The sequence below is a fragment of the Pteronotus mesoamericanus genome, unplaced genomic scaffold (assembly GCF_021234165.1).
Source record: "Pteronotus mesoamericanus isolate MK-2021 breed Mesoamerican mustached bat unplaced genomic scaffold, CSHL_Meso_final contig_24, whole genome shotgun sequence".
NCBI lineage: Eukaryota > Metazoa > Chordata > Mammalia > Chiroptera > Mormoopidae > Pteronotus > Pteronotus mesoamericanus.
Genome location: NW_026555100.1, coordinates 25,337,322 through 25,357,696, shown reverse-complemented (window position 1 = coordinate 25,357,696; position 20,375 = coordinate 25,337,322). Strand labels below are relative to the sequence as shown.

At 35.8% G+C, this 20,375-nt stretch overlaps 1 protein-coding gene across 1 annotated transcript in view; it reads left to right on the top strand.

Moving 5' to 3' along the window:
- The window catches only part of RNLS (renalase, FAD dependent amine oxidase), a 255,015-nt gene that overhangs the window by 14,497 nt on the left and 220,143 nt on the right, over window positions 1-20,375 (top strand). The gene's annotated exons all lie outside the window — the stretch shown is intronic.

The window sequence follows — 20,375 nt, the reverse complement described above, 5'->3', positions numbered from 1 at the left end:
TCTCATTCTTAATGTTTGAGAATACCTGTTTTTTGATACTGTATATTCAGTAGCACTAGATGTTTTTAAGATTTTATTAATCGTTTTAAATTTCTGCTGAAGTGATAAATGAAAACAGGTACATTGTTCTTGCTTTAATTTGCATTTCCCTGGCCTGAAAATGAGATTGACCCTCTTTTCATAAATTTATTGGTCATTTAGGTTTCCTCTTTGTGAATATCCTGGTCATCTCCATGCTTACTTTTCTAGTGGGCAATCTGTCTTTTAGGAGAATATTTCATATGAGATATTGCTTTTTTATATTGTATTACAGTTATTTCACAGACTACTATTTATTTGCCTTTTGCTTTCATTTGTGTTGTTTGCCATAATTTCCCTAAAAGATTTTTTTTGTCAATTAGGTCTATGTATAAGTTATAGATGCTAAATTTTCTAACTTGCCAAGGATTATTTATTTCCCTCGCTCTACAGTCATATAAATATTCTCTTTGTAGTTATATTTTATATATATTTAAATACATTTATATTTAAAAAATTTTAATTCTTATACTTTTAAATTTTTACTCTGTGATCTGTGTTTTATAAAGTATGAGGTAGGGGCCTAGCTCTGGAGGCTATTTTTCTCCCAGAGTGAAACCAATTTTATCAGCCCCATTTATCTAATGAGAGATTCTTTTCTCACTAAATTAAAATTCCTCATTCACCTTATGTTAAGTTCTGTATATACTTGTATCTGTGGCTGCGTATCTGTTCTGTTTCATTTATTTATTCTTGTGCTGATACCATCACTCTCTCCTTTACAGTCACTTTTTGGTTGTAACTCATTTTTAAGGGGACAGTATGGAGTGTACATATGAGAAAGCTTTATTTTTTCCCTGGGACTGCCCTCAAATTTTCCTATGTGGAACTCCATGTTTTTCTAGAGAGCGAATACCTTAATGACGTCTTGGTCATTTGCAACAATGTCCTAGTCACTTTTGACTGTTGGAATAGTCTCATTTTGTTTTTTAAGACTTAGTCATGTTTGTTTTTAAACTTCAGACTCAATTCAGAGTTCATTCTCTCCACCTAATGCCAGGTAACTCTGTAGTATCAGGGGCTGTAAGCATAGTTGATTATGGGGTCTGTTTATTTTTTTAATGGGGTCTGTTTTTATAGACACACCCCTTAGACTCTGAATATCCGCTCACTTTTCCCTTCAAACTATATTCTCATGGAGACACAGATTGCTCCTGTTAATGGCTTTTTGTTGGTGTTTTTGGCCTCCCTATAGTTCATTCCTGTTATCTGATGCTTGGTGATGGTTTTACAAGTAGTCAGCGATGTGTTTTCTTGGCCCAGTGAACGGATTTCAGCTTCTCACTGAACCTCTCTGGGGCTGTTAATAACCCCCACCCCTAGCCCAGAGGCCGCAATGTTTTTCCTAGGAAACCCACTAGCAGGGCTTTGCCCCAGCCCCTGCGAGTTCTGTAGTTCAGCAAGTACCTCGATAGAAGACAATGTCCTAGTCACCTCTCCTTGGAACTCTTTCCTGAGGGTTTACTTCTGAACCATTCTCTAGGGGTCTCCTAGGAAGGGGAATTACCCTCTCCCTGCTCACAGGATTTAGGAAAAAAAGCTTCTCTCCAGAAATATGGCATTCCCACTAAAGCTGAGCTTTCACATCCCTTTGAGTCTTCTTCCTATATTGACCAGGCCGTTCGTGGGGCTCAGAGTGGTAAGGCCAGCTCTTGTTGGAGATTTCTCAGAATTCTGAGGGCAGTTGACTAGGTTCTCTTCCTGGTAGGTTCTCGAGCCTCAAATGCAGGGTCATTATCGCTTTTTGTCCCCAACTTTACAGACAGCCAGAAAAACAGAGGAAAATGCCATGTCAGTTTTAATGTCTGAAGGCAAGAATTTCCTTAATATGTCTTTATTAATAACCAATTTAATAATTACCATACCCTCATCAAGAAAGTTTATTTGTTGACCCTTCTTTGACCCACTTTAGGCCCCTGCTCATCCTTCAAACTCAGTTCAAACTGCTTCCTCAACAATGTCTTCTTGACCCCCAAGGCGAGGTCATTTCTCCTAATACATGTTATACTAGTTTCTTGTCCCTCATATTTTTAACATATATCATAACTGTAATTAGTTAATGACTTACTCTGTTGTGTAATGTGTGTCTTTCCTGGTAGAATATAAAGTACAGGAAGACAGGAATTGGCTTTGACTTACCTGTCCTGTTTTGCTCAGGATTCCTTATGAGTGCCTCATACATGGTAGGTCCTCAGTCTCTACTTATTGAATGAATGAATGAATGAATGACACAATCTGAAATATGTCTAAAAGACAGGCAGAGGAAAGGAGGGAATGCTTTGGAGAGGAAAAGGGACCTTAGCAAAAAATTGAGTATATAAATGGTTAGTTTATATTTTGGGAACTGAAAATAGACTGGGAACAAAAGCTTTGTGGTGAGGCATTTGGAGAAATAAAGCTGAAAATGTGGATTTTGGGCAGAATGTATTAAGCCTTGAATGCGAACATCTGTGGAACAAACAACAGAGGTCCTAATTCATTAGAAATACTGAATCTATGTTTTAAACCTCACTGGATACATTGAGATGGTAAATAACTTTACCTAATTGGACTGGGAGGAAGAAAATATTTGTAAGCCTCAGGGGCAACAGTGTTAAAAACTTTTAATCTTAACATATCTGTTATCCTTAAACACTTAGAACTTTAGTAAGCTATACTACAAAAATGCATAATCTTAGAATTTATTATGCACTATAGAATATAATGATAACATATTGCTCATAATAAACACCTTCAACCCCCTTTCCACAACTTCTAGAATCTCCCAACATCGATGATGGAAAAATGAGAACCAATTCTTTTTACTAAAAGAAGTTTAAATTCTTCACTTTTTTTTTTTTTTTGTCATTTTGCAGAAAAGATTTTGATTAAAAGCACAGGAAACAAAAGTCCTCTATTCATTGAGTAACATGCTTCATTGCTTTTTCCAGCAGACCATCCCTGCAGTAGGGGAAATAATTCAGTTTCTAAACTTCTTCAGATATTAGCTGCTCTATTAGTCTGCCTGCAAGCGAATGGGCTGAGAGTTGGTTCTACTTAATCTTCCATCCCTTCTCTAAGTGCCTGAGAGGGAACCCAAGCTAAAGTTTGCCGCTCTACTGCCCTCCAGAAACCCAGAAGTCAGCAGAAATGAAGGAGACTCCCACCCACCTTGGAGATGGAAGTAATCTGGCACTACTCTTACCTGTGTTTACTACCTACTCTAGGCCCTAGCAGGACTGAGACAATTTCCCTACTTGTATCCCTCTGGGGAACTAATTACTGTGTGGGAAAAGAAAAAGAAGTAAGAGGGATCACCAGATGATGATGATAACCAACATCAAAGAGCACTTTGGGAATACTTATTAAGCACTTTACCTTCATTATATCATTTATTCTTCACAATCACTTTATGAGAAGTAGTTCACCCCCATTTCATACAAGAGGAAAGTGAGAAGCAGAGAAGTTATATTAACTTGTCTGAGGTCACATAACTATTGAGTGGCAGATCTGGAATCCAGATCTTCTCCAGGCTCTAGTAATTGGGGCACTGTACCTTTTTGTGCCTGTACCCAGCATTAATATGGGTGATCTCACCATGCTGGATATAAATGCATCAATGATGTCTCGCTTTTGACTTTTTTGTTTTTGTACACATGCTGTTAGTAGATACATGTTTGAAATTAGGCTACCAGGTTGCACTTCTAACAGAAGATCCCTCCTTAATGCTGACTTCAGAACTTAAGAGCTTTGTTTTTCATTCAGAGTTCTTCGATATCAAGAAGCTTTACAAAGAAATGTCAAAGCTGGAGATGGGGTGAGATGAAAGAGCAGAGAGCTATAATTTATTGAATTGCGTCGTTATCACCAACTGAGTCACCAACTGAATTAAATTAAACTTCTTCCCCTCCGAGCTGGCAAAGACATTTTAAAAAGAGAAGAAATTTGAGAACTAAGAATTTTGGTTTTCTGGCATAAATCTCTGAAGATGCAAATGAAATGTGCTGAACACAAATAAGAAAGTATTACCACAATCAAATGCTAATGTTAAAGTGGGGAATTTTAAACATGACGATTAAAAGAAAGGAAGGGAGGGATAAAGGAATAACAACATTCTGCATTGGACAAGCTTTCTTCCAAATTTGTTTTGATATCTTTTTTCACGAATGTATCAGATTTAAGGGACATGGCTATATGCTGATGAGATATTCTGATCATCTATCATTCTTCTAAGCTACTGTTTCCAGAGTCTGACATTTTCTCATTCTGACTTGAATATTTGCTTCTAGGAAAGAATGAGAATCTAAAAAAGCGTTTGAGTAACTAACACAAAACACTTTATGTTTACCAGCATAGAAGTTTCTGTTGATTTGAGGAAGTTATTTAAATGTTGGTCTCTCCTAAAATTTCTTCCATGAATTAGCCTCCTCAAAATCACTATACCCAAAGCAGAGCTTCCTTTCCATTTCTGTGACTTGTTAGATATTTTTAGCATCTTATAATTTTACTTGCCACAGGCATATAAAATCATGACATTTTATTCCTATAAGAGAAATTAAATCTAGTTTTATTTTTAAATGGTAATTTTAATCTTTTATTCAGATGTTGAATTCATTTTTTTCATTTTAAACGTCTATCAAACATCTACAGTGCGTTCAAAATTGTTCTAGGCACCCTGAATACAGCGTGAACCAAACAATAAAAGCTCCAAAGTACTTCTTTTCCAGTGGGAAGAGGAGAAATAAGTAAATATCTGTGGGAGATGATAGGAAGTGTTGGGAAAGAAAGTGAAGCAAGATAGGGAGAATAAAAAGTGAAAAGGAGTAATTTTGTATTTAGTGAGAGCAGGTCTGTGACAAAGTGATTTTGAGCAGCAAAGACCTGAAGGTAGTGAAAGTGTGAGCCATGGGAGTATCTGGAGGGGCTCCAAGCAGCAGTACAGAAGCGTCAAGCTGAAAAGCCCCAAAGTACGAGCAGTTTCATGAGGAGACCGGTGTGACTGGTGTCCAGTGCATAGGAAGGGGTGGCGGTCAGAGATGAGAGCAGAGAAGAAGCAGGAGGCCCAATTATCTAGAGCTTATGTATGATAAAGACCTTGGATTTTACTCCACACAGGAAGAGGAATGATACTGAAGGAATGGCAGGATCTGACAGATTTGAGGTGGTGTTCTCGTGCTATTGTGCGGAAGTTAGACGGGAAGACAGCTGAGCTGACCAAATGGACTAATATTGTAAAAACACAGGCCAGAAATGAAGGTGACTTGGACCTTCATTAGTAGCGATGGCGGTGTGTTGAAGAGTGGTCGCAATCCAGATGTAGAATACCAGGATCCTTAGTTTTTTGACTCCGTTCTTTTCCTAATATCAGCTACCAAGGGTTCAGGGAGTTAGGGAGAAAACCCAAACATTAGTGGTGTCAAGAAAGTACTAGAAGAAAGAAGTGATCAGGTGTGCTAAATTCTGCCGCTAGTTCATGAATGTTAAAGGGTCTTCTTTAAGAAGATCAAAAATATGAACGATAGCATAGCAATAAATACATATCTATCAATAGTTGAATCTAAAAAACAAAATAAACAAGCAGAACAGAAACAGAATCATAGATACAGAGAACATTTTGATGGTTGCCAGATGGGAGACAGGTTGGGGAGATGGGCGAGAACGACAAAGGGATTAATAAGTACAAATTGGTTGTTACAGAATAGTCATGGATATACTCGTATATGCATGATCGATGGTCATGGACAACAGTAGAGGGGCTGCCTGAGGGAGCAGCGAGGGTCTGGGTGGAGGGGAGCAATGGGGGAAAAAGTGGGGCAATTGAAATAGCATAAACAATAAAATATAATTTAAAAAAATTTAAAAAAAGATTTGGCTATCGAATTTAGCAACGTGGAGGGCATAAGTAACATTGACAATAGTAGTTTCTGCGGTTACTGGGAATGAAAAAACAGGAAGAGGGCATTGAGGTTATAGGATTAGACTGGTGTGTCTTAATCTTTTATCATTATCACTTTCCTAAGGAGCTTTTTAAGACTTTTTTTTTTCCTAATTGTCCCCATGAAATTGTAATATCACAGATATACTTTATATTTGTTAAATGATACATATTATATGCTTTATCTATAAAAAGAATAAGGGTTTTTCATCTGTGAAGAGTCAAATTTTGCCTGTTGAGGATGATATCATCTCTACTGAGAATGGAATGATTTAGACAATTCTTTAGAAGGAGTTTTCCTGTGAAGGAATGCAAAGAATTGGGCTGGTAGCTAGTGGAGGAGGTTGGATCGTTTTTATTGTTTTGTATTTTTAAGATGTTATGTATTATAACATGCTTGTGTGCTGATGGAGAGAATCTAGGAGAAAGGAGAAAATTGATGTACAGCAAGACTGAACAGTTACAGGAGTCATGGTGTTAAGTAGGAGATAGAGGATGGGCCCTCAGCTAGGAGCCAGACAGTTTCCCCAAAATAACAGGCGGGGAGGCAGAGCACACGAGCACAGGTGTGGATAGGATGATGTCTTTGGAATTGAGAGCCCATGGAAGTACTCTTCCCATTGAACTGTGTTCTCAGTGAAACAAAAAAGTAAGATCATCAGCTGAGATTCAGGAGGGACCAGGAGATTGTGAAAGCTTAAAGGAAAAGAAGTGTGCCAAGCCACCTAGGGGAGCGCGTTCAGTAGAACATAGGATAGCTAGGCAACATGAAGACCCATTTGAAGTTAGTAGTTCTGAGTTGAAAATCTGACAAGTCAATATTTTTTTCCTGCAGCCCTTGATTTCCTCTAACCACATTAGAGATTTTAAGTATTTGAACCAATTAATAAAGTGAGTTAATACTGAGTTTATGCTGCATGCTACCTAAGATTTTTTTCAGTTGACCACTTAATATGCTTTTAATTGGAATGTTTTATTCTTGATTTTGTTAAAATTCTAATAAGAAGTCCTTCTCTGGTCAAAGTAACTAAAGTCAGCAAGGATATTAGTGCTTATATTTTGGTTGATGATGTTGCTGAATATGGGAGTATGAAAGAGGATAGAAAAATGACAACTAGTTTTGAATCTCTTTCTAAATGCATGTGTGTTATTTTCATAAAAAAGGAAACAGAGTAAATGATAGTTTCTTTGAAGATGTGGCAATCATTCTCTAGAAATTTCTGAAATTCTGAACTATGCTTAATCGTTGCTTCATACATTAATTCACTTAACAAGCATTTTCTCAGCATCTACTCTCCTGCCAGTCACAGGAAGGACAAAACTGACTACAACATGATTCCTTCCTTTAAGTACATACCCACATCTGAATGTTACTCTACATTTAAGTGTGTACACTTTTTTTAGAATATATAAAGATATACTTAAAGTAACATACAGGGTCCAGCAGAAGTAACGCCTGCTTGAGTGTGGTTGATAGGGTAATAATATGGGTGTAGTAATTTATAGATTTAATTCGAACATTTCACCTAAAATGTCATATGGTGCACTTGATATTGTTATGTTACAGAATGCTTATGATTTTATAGTAAAAGACTTTGTAATAATAAATTAGGGGCGTTATTTGTGCCAGACCCTGTATTTAGAGATGATGGTTCCTATGTGGCACTGCATAGGATTAGCACATATAAAGAGAGTGTTATGAAATTTGTAAAATAAAAAATTCAAACACATTAGCAAATTCAGTACATTTCATACAATATGTTCCTGGTTGAGTTTCTGCTCTTTTAATAGGAAATACTGTGCTTATAGCGACTGCTTTGTCATGACTACAGTTGTGTGCTTTATAAAATCTGTATTAGAAATTACAAATTTTAAAGAATTACTCATTCTCAAGATTGTTATGCTTCTCTTTGACAAGACCAGTCATTTCTTTTAAAGAGTTAACAGCTTTATAAATCTGGCCTGTGATATATCGTTGAGGCCAGGCTGGGTACTTACAGACTGCAGGACACACAGATGAACAGCATGTGGCAGTGTTTAAATGCTGTTCTGAGAACCAATGCCACAGGCCTAAGACAATTTAGAACACTTGTCTGCAATCATTGCGAATGCATCCCGGGATTATATTTTTCTTTTATATTGCTGTGTGTCATGCTTTGTTTGCCAAACAGAATATAGAAAATGAATAGGCAGTTTTCTGGCACAATTCTTCGTAGATAAATTGTCAGAATGAACTCTGTTGCTTAAGAAAAACATAAACACAATTTAGTCACTGGATGTGGATGTATGCAGGTTGTTGCTGTGGGGAATTTTGGTTTGACTAAAGTGTTATTTTCTTTGAAAATCCTGATAGACCAAGGTTCTCTTTGTTTTCATAATGGTACCCATCCACCCACCATAAAAGAACAAGCTTTCAAATTACTGAGGGTTCATTTGTATAAATGCAGTTGCACATAGCTAACAAATTGTGAATTTATTTTGCCATGACTTTAAATTATAGATATTACTTGAATAAAAGAGAACTAAAGTTTTGAATCATTTTTGCAATTTTCATGGAGAATTTTCTTTCATGTAGATTTTTTTCCCATATAACACATACAGACTACTGAAATTTAAGCCATCCCCCAAATACACTTGTGTGTTTGTGTGTGATCCTCTTCATTATCCTTCATTTTTTAAGGTAATACCACTAACAGTGATTGAAATCTTTATATAATAATATAATGGGGGCAAAGCTCTATGAGCACAGTAGTCATTATCAGAGAGTAGATTTATAAAGATATTTTTAACCTGTGACTATTGCCCTTATACATGAATATTCTCACTAGTCCTCTACCTTTTGTATTTACTATCATCACAAAGACTGCTTTGAAACAATGTGATTCCATATTGCCGCATTGCCATTTGCATTTCAACTAATTATAATACACATATACCTATTGAACACTCTCTATATTCTAGGAATTGTCCCAGATTCTGAGTTCATGTAGGTTAATGAGCCCTGGCCCCAATTCTGAAGGAGCTCACAGTGGGAAGATTTGTCTATAGAACTTTTCTTCTAGTTGATTCTGAGCTCATTGTTTTATATATAGTTAGGCTTTAGGGCAACTTCTGGTAACTTTTTCTGCCCTTATTGCTATCCTGCGCTCTACTGCTTGTTAGCTCTGTGACCTTGGGCACATTACATAACCTCTCTGACTCCCTGATTCCTCTTCCATACAACTCCTACCTCATGATGGCATTTGAGGGATTAAATAAGATGATGTATTAAAGCACCTAGTAAATTGCTGGTACATGATCAATAGTCAATAAAGGAAGCTGCTGCTGCTGCTGCTCTTTAACTTATATTTGTCACATGTCTGGCGCTCACTGCTAAGGTTTAGTTCCCTTTGCTGTTATCCATTCTTCAAACACATGGCCAGTTAGGAATTTGGAACTAGAGTAAATAGTAATAGCTCCAGTTTATGAGCATCTTTGATGTGCCAGATATTTTACATATCTTGTCAACAATCCTTAAAACAACCCAGTATTGTTATTATCCCTACTATATAGAGGAAGATCAGGTAGATAAAAATTCCTTTCTAATGCTATGAAACTAACTACTAGAAGAATCAATAAACTGACTCCAAACCTGTCATCGTTTTAATACCACACATTCTAAGATCCCTTTTAATTCTCAATGCTTAAAAAAGTTTTTTGAAAAATGAGTGTGTATTATGGTCACAAACAATAGAAATTTTCATTTGAGCACAAACTCAGTCATTCAAGTCTGGGTGCCTGATGATGTCATTAACAAGCTAAGATATAGAGATCTGCACTTTTATAAATAAATGTGAATTTTAGTTCATGGAGAGCCGAAGTTCCCCAAAGAGTTCTCAGATCTTACTATTTGCATCATTTGATTTTTCTGTATCAACTGAAAGTAGAATTGTTTTTAAGGGGTGTGTTGGGAGTGCTTTCTTTCTTTAGACTTTTGGGAATATTTTAGAAATTTTGATAAAAGTTTATCACTGATTTTTAATAAAAAGCTTGTTGATATTTTGACTTTTCTTTAATCATAAGTGGTAACCTTTGAAGATCTGTGCTTGCCTCGGTAGAATATTTCTCTGTCTCTATTTTGTACTTCTTGGTCTTTGGTAGCCTGAAAACATTAGACATAAAGAGATACAATTAAGAAGATGGAGAGCTGACCCATGTGGTTCAATTGCTTAGCCATTGCCCATGTAACAAGAGTTCCTGATTTGAGAAAAAGGAACTTGTGAGTGTGTATTTTCTATGGAGAAACGAACAAACTATTAAATTAAATTAGAATAATTAGAATTCTGTGTAGCATTCTCGTTATCAGCCTCTAAATGGTTACCTTGGGCAAATGCCAATGTATCTGGACTTTATTTTCCAACTCTGTAAAATGAGATCATTGAAGTCTAGATTTCTAAGATCCCTTCTCAATCTAAAATCCAAGCTAAAATGATTCTTTCAAAAGGCAGGGTTTTGTTTTGTTTTTGTTTTTTTTTTTCCTGTAAGAAAGGCAGGTGTGTGTAATTGCTGTTTAAAATGTGAGTTATTTGAACATGAATTCATAGGTTTTAGATATAAGAAACTGTGCTTATAAAATGTTATTGTGGGTGAGTGAGAGAGAAATATTTCTTTGTTGTTTACAAACACCTTGGTTAACAAGCTTGCACCTTTCCTGAACACATTGGATTTACGGGGGAGGGAGAAGGAAAGAAAAAGAAAGGCTTATAATTAAACTAAGATTTAATAGTTTTCTTTTTTTAAATAATGGTTAATTTGTCTCTTTCATTAAACTTGAGTTCCTTGAATCTTACTCTATTTGTACCACCTTGCACTGTCCCAAGTAATATTTTTTGAATGAAATGAATTTTTGAATGAATGGAGTGACAAAATCCCTTGTGTACTTGATTATACTGTGTGCTACAAGAAGTAAGACTTTTTCAACTTGCACTCTTTTTAGCATCAACTATCTCATCACCTACTATCCACTTCCATTATATTGAAGGGAAAAAAATCTGTTACCAAAGGAAAAAAATATTTCCCTCTTGCCTTGCTTTTTCACCGAACTCCCATTTAAAAAAGCAAACTACTATCTTTTTGATGATTAGCCAAATGATTTCTGAAGTTTTGCAAACATAAGTGATTTTTATTTCTGTGAAACAGTTCTACCAGCACAATTAAACTATTAAATGAAATATAGCAGAAATTTTTGTGCAACTTTTTTCCCATTTGCAAAAAGGTATATCTAAGTATCAACAAAATATAGCAACAACCAAAAAAAAAAAAGGTTGGGGATTGTGTGTGTATGTATAAGTGGAAAGGTGGGTGGGGGTGGATGTGATTGTGGATGTTGTTTTGAAGGAGGAATGGAACTTAAAGACATAGTTATTTTGTATATATTCTGAAGCATGTTGTAAGTTTAGCACCGTGTCTAACAATAATAAGTTTTAATATTAGGTGTGTTAAATCTAATAATGTTTTATACCTGGAGAAGTTTAAAAACTGGATTTCATTCATGAATGTAGAAAAAAATCAAACCACTACTTTTACCGGGCCTCCGTTCCCTTGACTATGACATGAGAAGGTTGGAATTAGTGATGTTTAAGATTCTTTTAGCACCAAGCATACACTGATTTTGTAAATCAGACAATCAGCCGCTGTAATACTGGCTTTCCGGCTTGACTCTAGTTGGCATTTCTCCACCTCTTTAATATTGTCTCTCTTGCACTGTTTTTTTCACTCTTTTCTGTTCATTTCCTTTAAATGAGAATTATTTTTGTTTCCCTTTTTGTGCTTTGTATTATAAAAGATTAAAATGAGAATATGGATATTTTTCAAATATGTATTTTACATATATGAGCAGTATTTTCTATTTTATGTACATGGGAGTTAAGTTTTAGGAGATAAGAGGGTGTAGAGCCACAACTATATGATAAAAGCTCTAGCTTTTTCTGTGGCTGGATATGAATGGGAGCATTTACCAGGATTTTTTGCATTGAATACAATCTATTACTGTCTAACCATTCTGTGCTGCTGGTATCACTCCCCTAAATGTCAAATAAGAGACCTAACCTAACTTTTATGCCATAAATTCACATGTATCAGTCCACTCTCTTCATTAATGATTCTGAATAAGCATATCTTAATGCATGTTGATGTTACTGTCCTATGACATTTTCTTGACAGCAGGGAGTTACCGATTTTGGATTCCTGTGTCCGGCGGAATGCTAGAGACTTGTTAATACATGTGTATTAAATGAGTGCTTCTATAATTTGTTGGTCTTTAAATGCATGGATTTTTTAAAATATATAGCTTTTTATAAACATGTGGAGATGTACTTGGTAATGATGTAAAAGGGTAATACAACTAGTTTTTCATGAGGCACACCTAAGTAATTTCTTTTACATTTACTTAGTTTATATTTTAAATTAGTTAATACAGGACTTGCTCTCGTGATGCTATCTCCTTGCCTGGAATACTTCTTCCACAATTGTAATTTGGCCTACTCTTTATGACTGCCTTATGAGGTAGTAGGTCATCGCCCTTACATACTTGGAGACATCCACCCAGTACTTTATACATACACACACAATCCCCAACCTTTCTTTCTTTCTTTCTTTTTTTTTGGTTGTTGCTATATTTTGTTGATATCATATTTAGTCTTGGCTGATGAATAAATACAGTGGATGATCAGTCACAAATAAAATATGATCGAAAAGTAATAGGAACAGTTTTCTTAGATGTCTCAAAAACCAGAATGGAGGTTGTGCCAAGAAATTCCAGAAATGTTTTAAGGGTGCTGGGATTAGGGAAGGTATTCATAAATATACTTTGGCCTTCAGAGCCCTTTCTCAGGAGGCTATGTTTTTTTCTCTCCACAATGTTTTCCATAGTAGCTTACTCATAAAGAGTTTTTAAAACCTTTAATGAAATGCACTGAATAAATTATTTGGGGGAAGAAAACTGACATGATATTTAACATTTATGAAATGTCTATATCTCAGGTGGTGCATATTGTATGTCACATATTTAAACATCACCTCTGCCTTAGAAAACAGCGCAGGAAAGACAAAACAATTGAGCCGGGCTCAACAAGAAACAAATGTCTACAACTGTGTTAATTTGTCAGGCCTCAGAAACTTGCCTCTTCACAAGCTATTCTTCCATATGTAAGCAGAAGGAGACTGTGAGCTAGTATGATTTGTTTGAAGAGGTTGGAAAATACATTACGATAACTATATTTAAGTAAGAAAAGAAGCCTCATTCTCTGATTCAGCTTTTCTGTTAAATTTTCACAATCATATTCATTATTGGAATTCCTAGTTGCTTAACCTAATACCAAAGAATATGATGGTTATTGGAAATCAGACTAGAATCTCAAATCATTATTGGTAAAACAGGTGTATATAGATAACTCTCAGAGGATTCCACAGCTTCAGCATTAGCAAAAATTTTAAACCATGACAATGGTTCTTTTGATCTGCAACTCTGAAAGAAAGATCAAAGTATGTTTAATAATAAAAGATAAGACATTTTGATATTATACGATTTTGATATGATAGTGTTTAATATATGGTAACTTAGTTCTTACAACAACATGAAGAGATAGGTTCAGGTATAATTCCCACTTTAAAGATAATGAAATTTAGGATTATGTAACTTGCTAAAGGTGACACAGTTAATGAGTGAGTTAGAATTGGGACCCAGGCATGCTGAATTGGGGGTACCAGACCTTAACCACTGTGCTGCATTACTTTTCACTATACTGTTTCTCATACTAAACAAGTGAATCACAGACTTGCAAGTATAGTGAAACTGTGGTAGAAGAACAAGATGGGCAATCTTTCATTTTCCATATTTTGATATCCAGTGTGATAGGCAAAAATAATGGCCCCTCAAAGATGTCCACATCCTAACCTCTGGCAAACATTATGTTACGTGGAGAAAGGGACTTTGCAGATGTGATTAAGTTAAAGATCTTGAGATTGGAAGACTGTCCTGGGTCATCTGTTGGATCCAAAGTAATCTCAGAAGGGAAGAATCAGAAGCAGATGAGATATGATGTGAAGAACAAAGTTCAGAAAGATGCAATTGCTGCCTTTGAAAATGAAAAGGGACTGCAAACCAAGAAATGTGGGCAGGCTTTGGGAGCTGGAAAAAGCAAGGAACAGATGTTCCTCTAAAGCCTCCAGGAGGAACACAGCCTGCAGGCACCCAGATTTTAGTCCCATAGGCCTATTTTGTCCTTCGGACTTCCAGAACGTAAGAAAATACATTTGTGTTATTTTAGGCCACTCTGCTTGTAGTTATTTGTTGCAGCAGCAAGAGAAAACTAATATACCCAGTAATCATTTTCATTAACAATAATGTTTTAATGAAACTTGTTTATACCCACTCATCTAAGAATGATAATCATATTGAATATTATAACCATTTCTAACTCAATACTCTATGTAGGAATTACAAGGAATTAATTTCTCCTCTCATAAAAATAATTCCAGCTGAATGCTTTCCCTGACAGTTTGAAAGCATCTTTACATTCTTATAGTTTTGCTGAGTTAAGTGCTGATAGTCTAACTAGTTCTAAGGAACTTCTGAGCAATTCACTTGGAAATGACTAGGCACTTATTTAGGCATAGATCTTTTAATGAGATAATTCTCTTAATAGTGAAAAAGGGTTTGACCCTACATAGAATATTATTTATATCCTACCCATAAGTGGAAAAGCCAAAATTGCCTTGAAATTTCAAAATGCCAGTATTTGGAAATGTATTTACTTTAACAAAGGTAGAATCTCTTTTATCTACAGTTAGTTTTGCTTAGCATGTTCCAAGGCTTGTTTATTAGTAAATTTTGTAAAACCCTGCTAATTATTTGAAAGGAAACATGCTTTTCAAATTCATAAAGGTTGAGATAGCATCCCAGTACTAACATGCACATGCCAAGACAGGCAGATGAAAGCACTTTCATATCTATTTTCATTTTGAGCACAGTGGCCATGGACTTGGAGCATGTTCTTTAGATTAGTGTTATCATAAATCAATGTGAAAAGAGGGAAAAGAATTTAAAAGTAAATAGGAAAAAGGTCTTGAAGTAAGGACATGATATATCTGAAGATTATCTGAAGGGGTTGATACACCCTTTTAGGGCCATTGTTTCAGAATAATGAAATTAAAAATGCTCACATTCTTTTCTCCTCAACCTTTCATTTCAGCACACACACAGACACATACCATAAATTTAATTCAATAAGCGTTTTGGTCCTCTGTCGTTGGTGTACCATAATCTTCCATGACTCTTGTCATTTACATGGCAAATGTAAATGATACTAACATTTGGTGTCTGTTGTTTTGGTTTCTTGTTAAGAACTCAATTTAGAATTTGAAAGTTCATGTTCTTTTTGAAGTAGTATTGGATTTTCTAATATTTATTATCCAGAAATTTTATTTAGTCAGCTCAATAGTAAGTTTATGGCTGGTTAAGAAAGATTTTAACATTTTTTATTGGGATAATTTTTTGTTTAATCATTGACATATCACATAAATTTTCTGAATTATGGATTAGATTACAAAATTTCTATTTCTCCCAACATGAAGACAATAATCAACTATATTAAAACATTATCATTATCAGAATTTTCTTCAGTGGTAGTGTTCATTGACTTATTTCTGTTTCTTATATGAAAGTAAGGGGAAAAAATGTCTACTTGCAGTCAGCACAAAGGGCAAAACTGAATTCTCTTACTTAATTGCTAGCAACATAAATAAGTGAACTCTGTCTTTATTTTAACTGTTCAGGGTTTTTCAAAGTCACCATTGTTCATTTTAGAATTTTATATCTTTTGTTCCTAAATCAAGCAGGTGAAAAGATCAGCAAAGCATTTTTTTCTTTTTATAATACTTTAAAGTGTTTTGAGTAAGCAACAATGCTAAAATACCCTTTTGCACTTAAAAATGACTTCACAATAAGATAGATATAAAAAGTAAATATAAAGTCAAATATGATCCTTGGAGTATTCTGTAGTTTTGGATTTTAGTTTTTATTCTTGCTGTGAAAGTAGTTGAAGAATTTTCCTGTTATATTCTGCATACTTTATAATTACTTCTCAGTGGCAGTATAATTAAAATATTTTTTCCTCAATACAAACCCCAAATTGAGGACACTTTATTTCATATGCTTATACACATAATTTTTATTTAATAATTATTTACTGAATGAATAAATAGGTTCATATTCTTGAAATACCTCAGAATGATCATCTTAGCTAACTGTTATTTATTAGTGTTATTGATAAATATTTTTATTTAAAATTACCAATTAATTAAAGTGCATACATTTGAATATTTTTTCCTAAAACAAGTCTCACATTATTTATAATTAGATATAGAGGTAGCTAAATACATCATGGTAGAAACTAAGAAAAAATGTTGTCTTTTTACAAAATGAAGTCCCTGGCAATTAAACCATCAGCTTTTTAACATAATAGCAGTATAATGATGAACTGTGCTATCGAATTTATATTGACTCTATATTGTTACTTTTCCCTTTTTATTAAAGTCTTTCTCTGTTTACTTTATTCAAGTTTTTGATCAGCATTCTAGAAGAATGATGATAAAAGGTTCAGGATAACACACAAGGAACATCTTAGTGGTTTACTACAATGAAAATATATGTTATGTTGTGAAATGCCTCAGAAGAAGAGTTGAGAAAAACAGCTCTAGCTAAGAAGAGGGCTTCTACGGTAGGCAGCCCTACAGTCAAGGGGCGTTATCAGACAAGCTGCCAATGGTAGGGACCCAAGAAAGCAGAGGTGTCCAGGATAGCACACCCTAGAGTGTTACCATTCTTATCAAACAGCTGCCAAATGGGATTATCCCATGGCTTCAATGGGCCATAAGACTGGAATGTTAATTTTGTACTCTACACAGCACAACACGAGCAGCATACATTTCCAACCTTTTATTTAACAAATCAAACTCAAAACAAAACCCTGTCATCTATACAAGAACATCTTTTCCATAGTGATATTTTCCATCTAAATCATGAAAGAAGACTGAAAGTCACTGGTCATCTAAATACACTTACGGAATTGAAGCTCTGTCTCCGAGAGTGACTATATATCACCCAGAGACCCATGGTTATATGTTATTTCAAAATCCAGCAATGCAGAACATCCATTCTTATCAGAGTTGCTTACCTATATGCTACACTGGACATTTTACATCATTTTTGGATTGTCAGAATGCAGAAGAACCCTGGAAAAGATTCTTGTAAGTCAAACTTTTAGTGTGATAGCCAAATAATTAGACATGTCTCACAAGCTTTTCTTCCTACCTAAATTGTACCATTCTTTTGTATGGAGTGTATTATGAGGGTAGTAGGAATAAATTGGGAAAAGGCAGAAGATCAGGGTTAAGCAACAGAGAAGACTGACAAATTGCAGTCCTTCAAACTGGTAGAAATTGGAGGTAGAAAGAAATGAGGAAGTGTGCACCAGAGTGCATTTATCTCTGCCACAAACAAGTCAAACAGGATGAAGGTATGCAGATATTTTTCCTTCCATATTCCATTAGGGACTTTTTAAAAACAGATTTTATGTATTTTGTAGAGGAGAGAGAAAGACAAGAAGAGAAACATCAATGTGCGGTTCCCTCTTAAGTGCCCCCTACTGGGGACCTAGACTGCAACCCAGGCATGTGCCCTAACAGGGAATAGAACCGGTGACCCTTTGGTTTGCAGGCCAGCACTCAGTCCACTTAGCCACACCAGCCAGGGCCCATTTGGTACTTTACTGAGGCAAACAGGGTATAGAGCTATCCTGCCTCCCAGAATAAAAAGGAGAAAGGAGAAGCAATAAAAATAGCTAACACTTAAATAACACTTGCAATGGACCAGAGAGATATAAAATATTTGTTTAAAACATAAACATATAAAAAGTGTTTTAAATGTATTAACTAATTTAATTCCAGCACCAATCCTAATATCATTGTCCTCATTTATATAATGAAACTGAAGTACGGAAAAGTTAAGTAATTTGCCCAAAATCACAGAGCTTGTAAGTGACAGGGCCTGAGCAAGGATTCCTACCCAGGTTGTCTGGCTACAGACCACACTGTACTGTTGTGCCTTGAATTTTTCAGACTTAGAAAATAAATTTTGCATATAATGTCTTCATAATCACATTATCAATATCCCATAACTTTATCCAATGAGAAGAAAAACTCCTGTGGTGTCTCAAATAAAGCAAATAATGTGCATTTTATTTGAGGGTTCAAATTCACTTTAGTTTTTCAGATTTCATGTAATTAATTGGTCACTAGATCTTAGTCTTCATGAGAGTGATTCTCATGTAGACTAGCTTTTTGGAATACAGTGATCAAAGATGGCTTCTGTTATTGCTAACCCATTCAGAATCTTTACAAATGGCATGCCTTAAGTTTACTTATTATTAATTTACGAATATTTTATAAGGTATATAAAGTATTTTTGTGTGTATTTAGTACCTTTTAACCAATTGTTTCTGTTAAATAAATGTCTTTGGGTATTTTAGGTTTGCTTTACCAGAGACATTTTATCTAAACTTCTTCATTTCCTATATGTCTTTCTTAACCATATATAATGTCTTAAAAAGACAACTTGGATTGTGCTAGACAACCATTAGATAACCCATTAGACCATCTAAATTTTAAAATATATAACAAGAAAGCATGAAGTGGCATTTAAGAAGTTTCACAAAAAGCTGGGGAACTCCTGGATAACCAGTTTTAGGTTTTTTCTTTAACATTGAAATGAATTCACATGTCGTTTTTTAAGTTTTTCTCACAGTTATCATTGTCTGACCTTTCCACTTCACAAGGGAGAGGAAAGAGACTGTGGGCAAGACCTAGGGTGGAAATACTAGGAGCTGGTGATGAGAACGGAGGATGGGATAGAGAATGGAGGGATGGTGAGGGTTGGAGGAGGCTGGCAGGTCATCAAATATCATGAGGAATTAGGCTGGAAATATTGAGCAAAGGGACTGTATAACTGAGGCATGAGGACAAAGGGAAAGGTTGGAGAGGCAGGAATGTACAGGTGGGGCTCTACTTAATTAAGTTCCCCTGTTTGAAAAGCATAATTAAAAAAGATTCCTTATAGAATTGTCCATGTCTCCATGTAGACATTACCTCAATTTGGTGGTAACTTTTTCCTCATCGTTGTGTATTAGGAACATGGTTTTATATCACTCAAGGGAGATATACTCGCAAGTCCTGTGAGAGCCCAGAGCATTTTTATTACATTTTGTGATTACAGTTGGAGTGCTGCTTATCTTCTTTCTTGTAAAACTCAGAGGGAAGCTTTCCAAGGGCTTTACTGCTCTTGGGTCCCTTTGTAATCAAATATGCATCTTCAGCAGTAATTTTAGCATCTATTATTGTGCTGAGCTCTGGCAGCACCGCAGCCTCACAGCTTCGACATCACTTGTCGTTTGCAGAACATCATGCAGTGCTGTCTAGTGCTCCTGATAATAGTTTCTAAATGCATAGCTGATTTATACTGCTTGGAATTGTCCCATCTCTTCCTAGCAGTTGAATTTGGCAAATAAATCATTTAACCTCTTCCACCCTGTGCCCAGGCCTCGCTGTGAAGTCACTGGTGTCACACCAAGTAAGGTTTCACATTGACAAAAACATGTTTGTGCTGGAATTGTGAATATCACCCTTTCTGGAAGATGTACATATTGTCTTTTTAGATGAAGAAACAAAAGCAAGTAAAAGCGCATTTTTCTAAGTCCACTTAATGAGTCCAAAACAACCAAAAAGGGAGATCCATGCTCTGCCTTCCCAGTCACATGAATGGTTCCTTGGGCTTCCTTCTCTTCTCACCGGAGCCCATGTGCCACCAGCACAGAATAATCCTGCTTGAGCTCAGCTTCACACTTAAGTTCTCAGAGATGCTAGGTTTAAGGACTTCGAGAGGGGGGATGTCAAGGGGACCTGCATTAATCTGTTGGGCTAGTTCTCCATTCATTGTAACCTTGAAGTTTTATGTCACAGGGATCCATCTTTAATCAAGGCTTCTAATTAAGAAGAAGCTCAGTGGGAAGAGACCCTGACCGTCACGTGAATTGTGCCCCCAAGAAAAATGTAAAGGTGTCTCTCCCCTCTTTAGCTCTCTTTCCTCAGAAATGCCTCATCATGTCCTTGGAGTAGGCTGTGGAGGGTTCCATTTAATACTGCCAGCCCTTCGCCCCCCTTCCCCATACCCCCACCCTCACCAGGTAGACATATCAGCCACTGAGGCCGCCTCCCACATGAAGAATCCTCCCAGGCAGGAAGCCCTTGTTCGTACCATACATTTACTCACAGTGGCACAACAAAGATATTT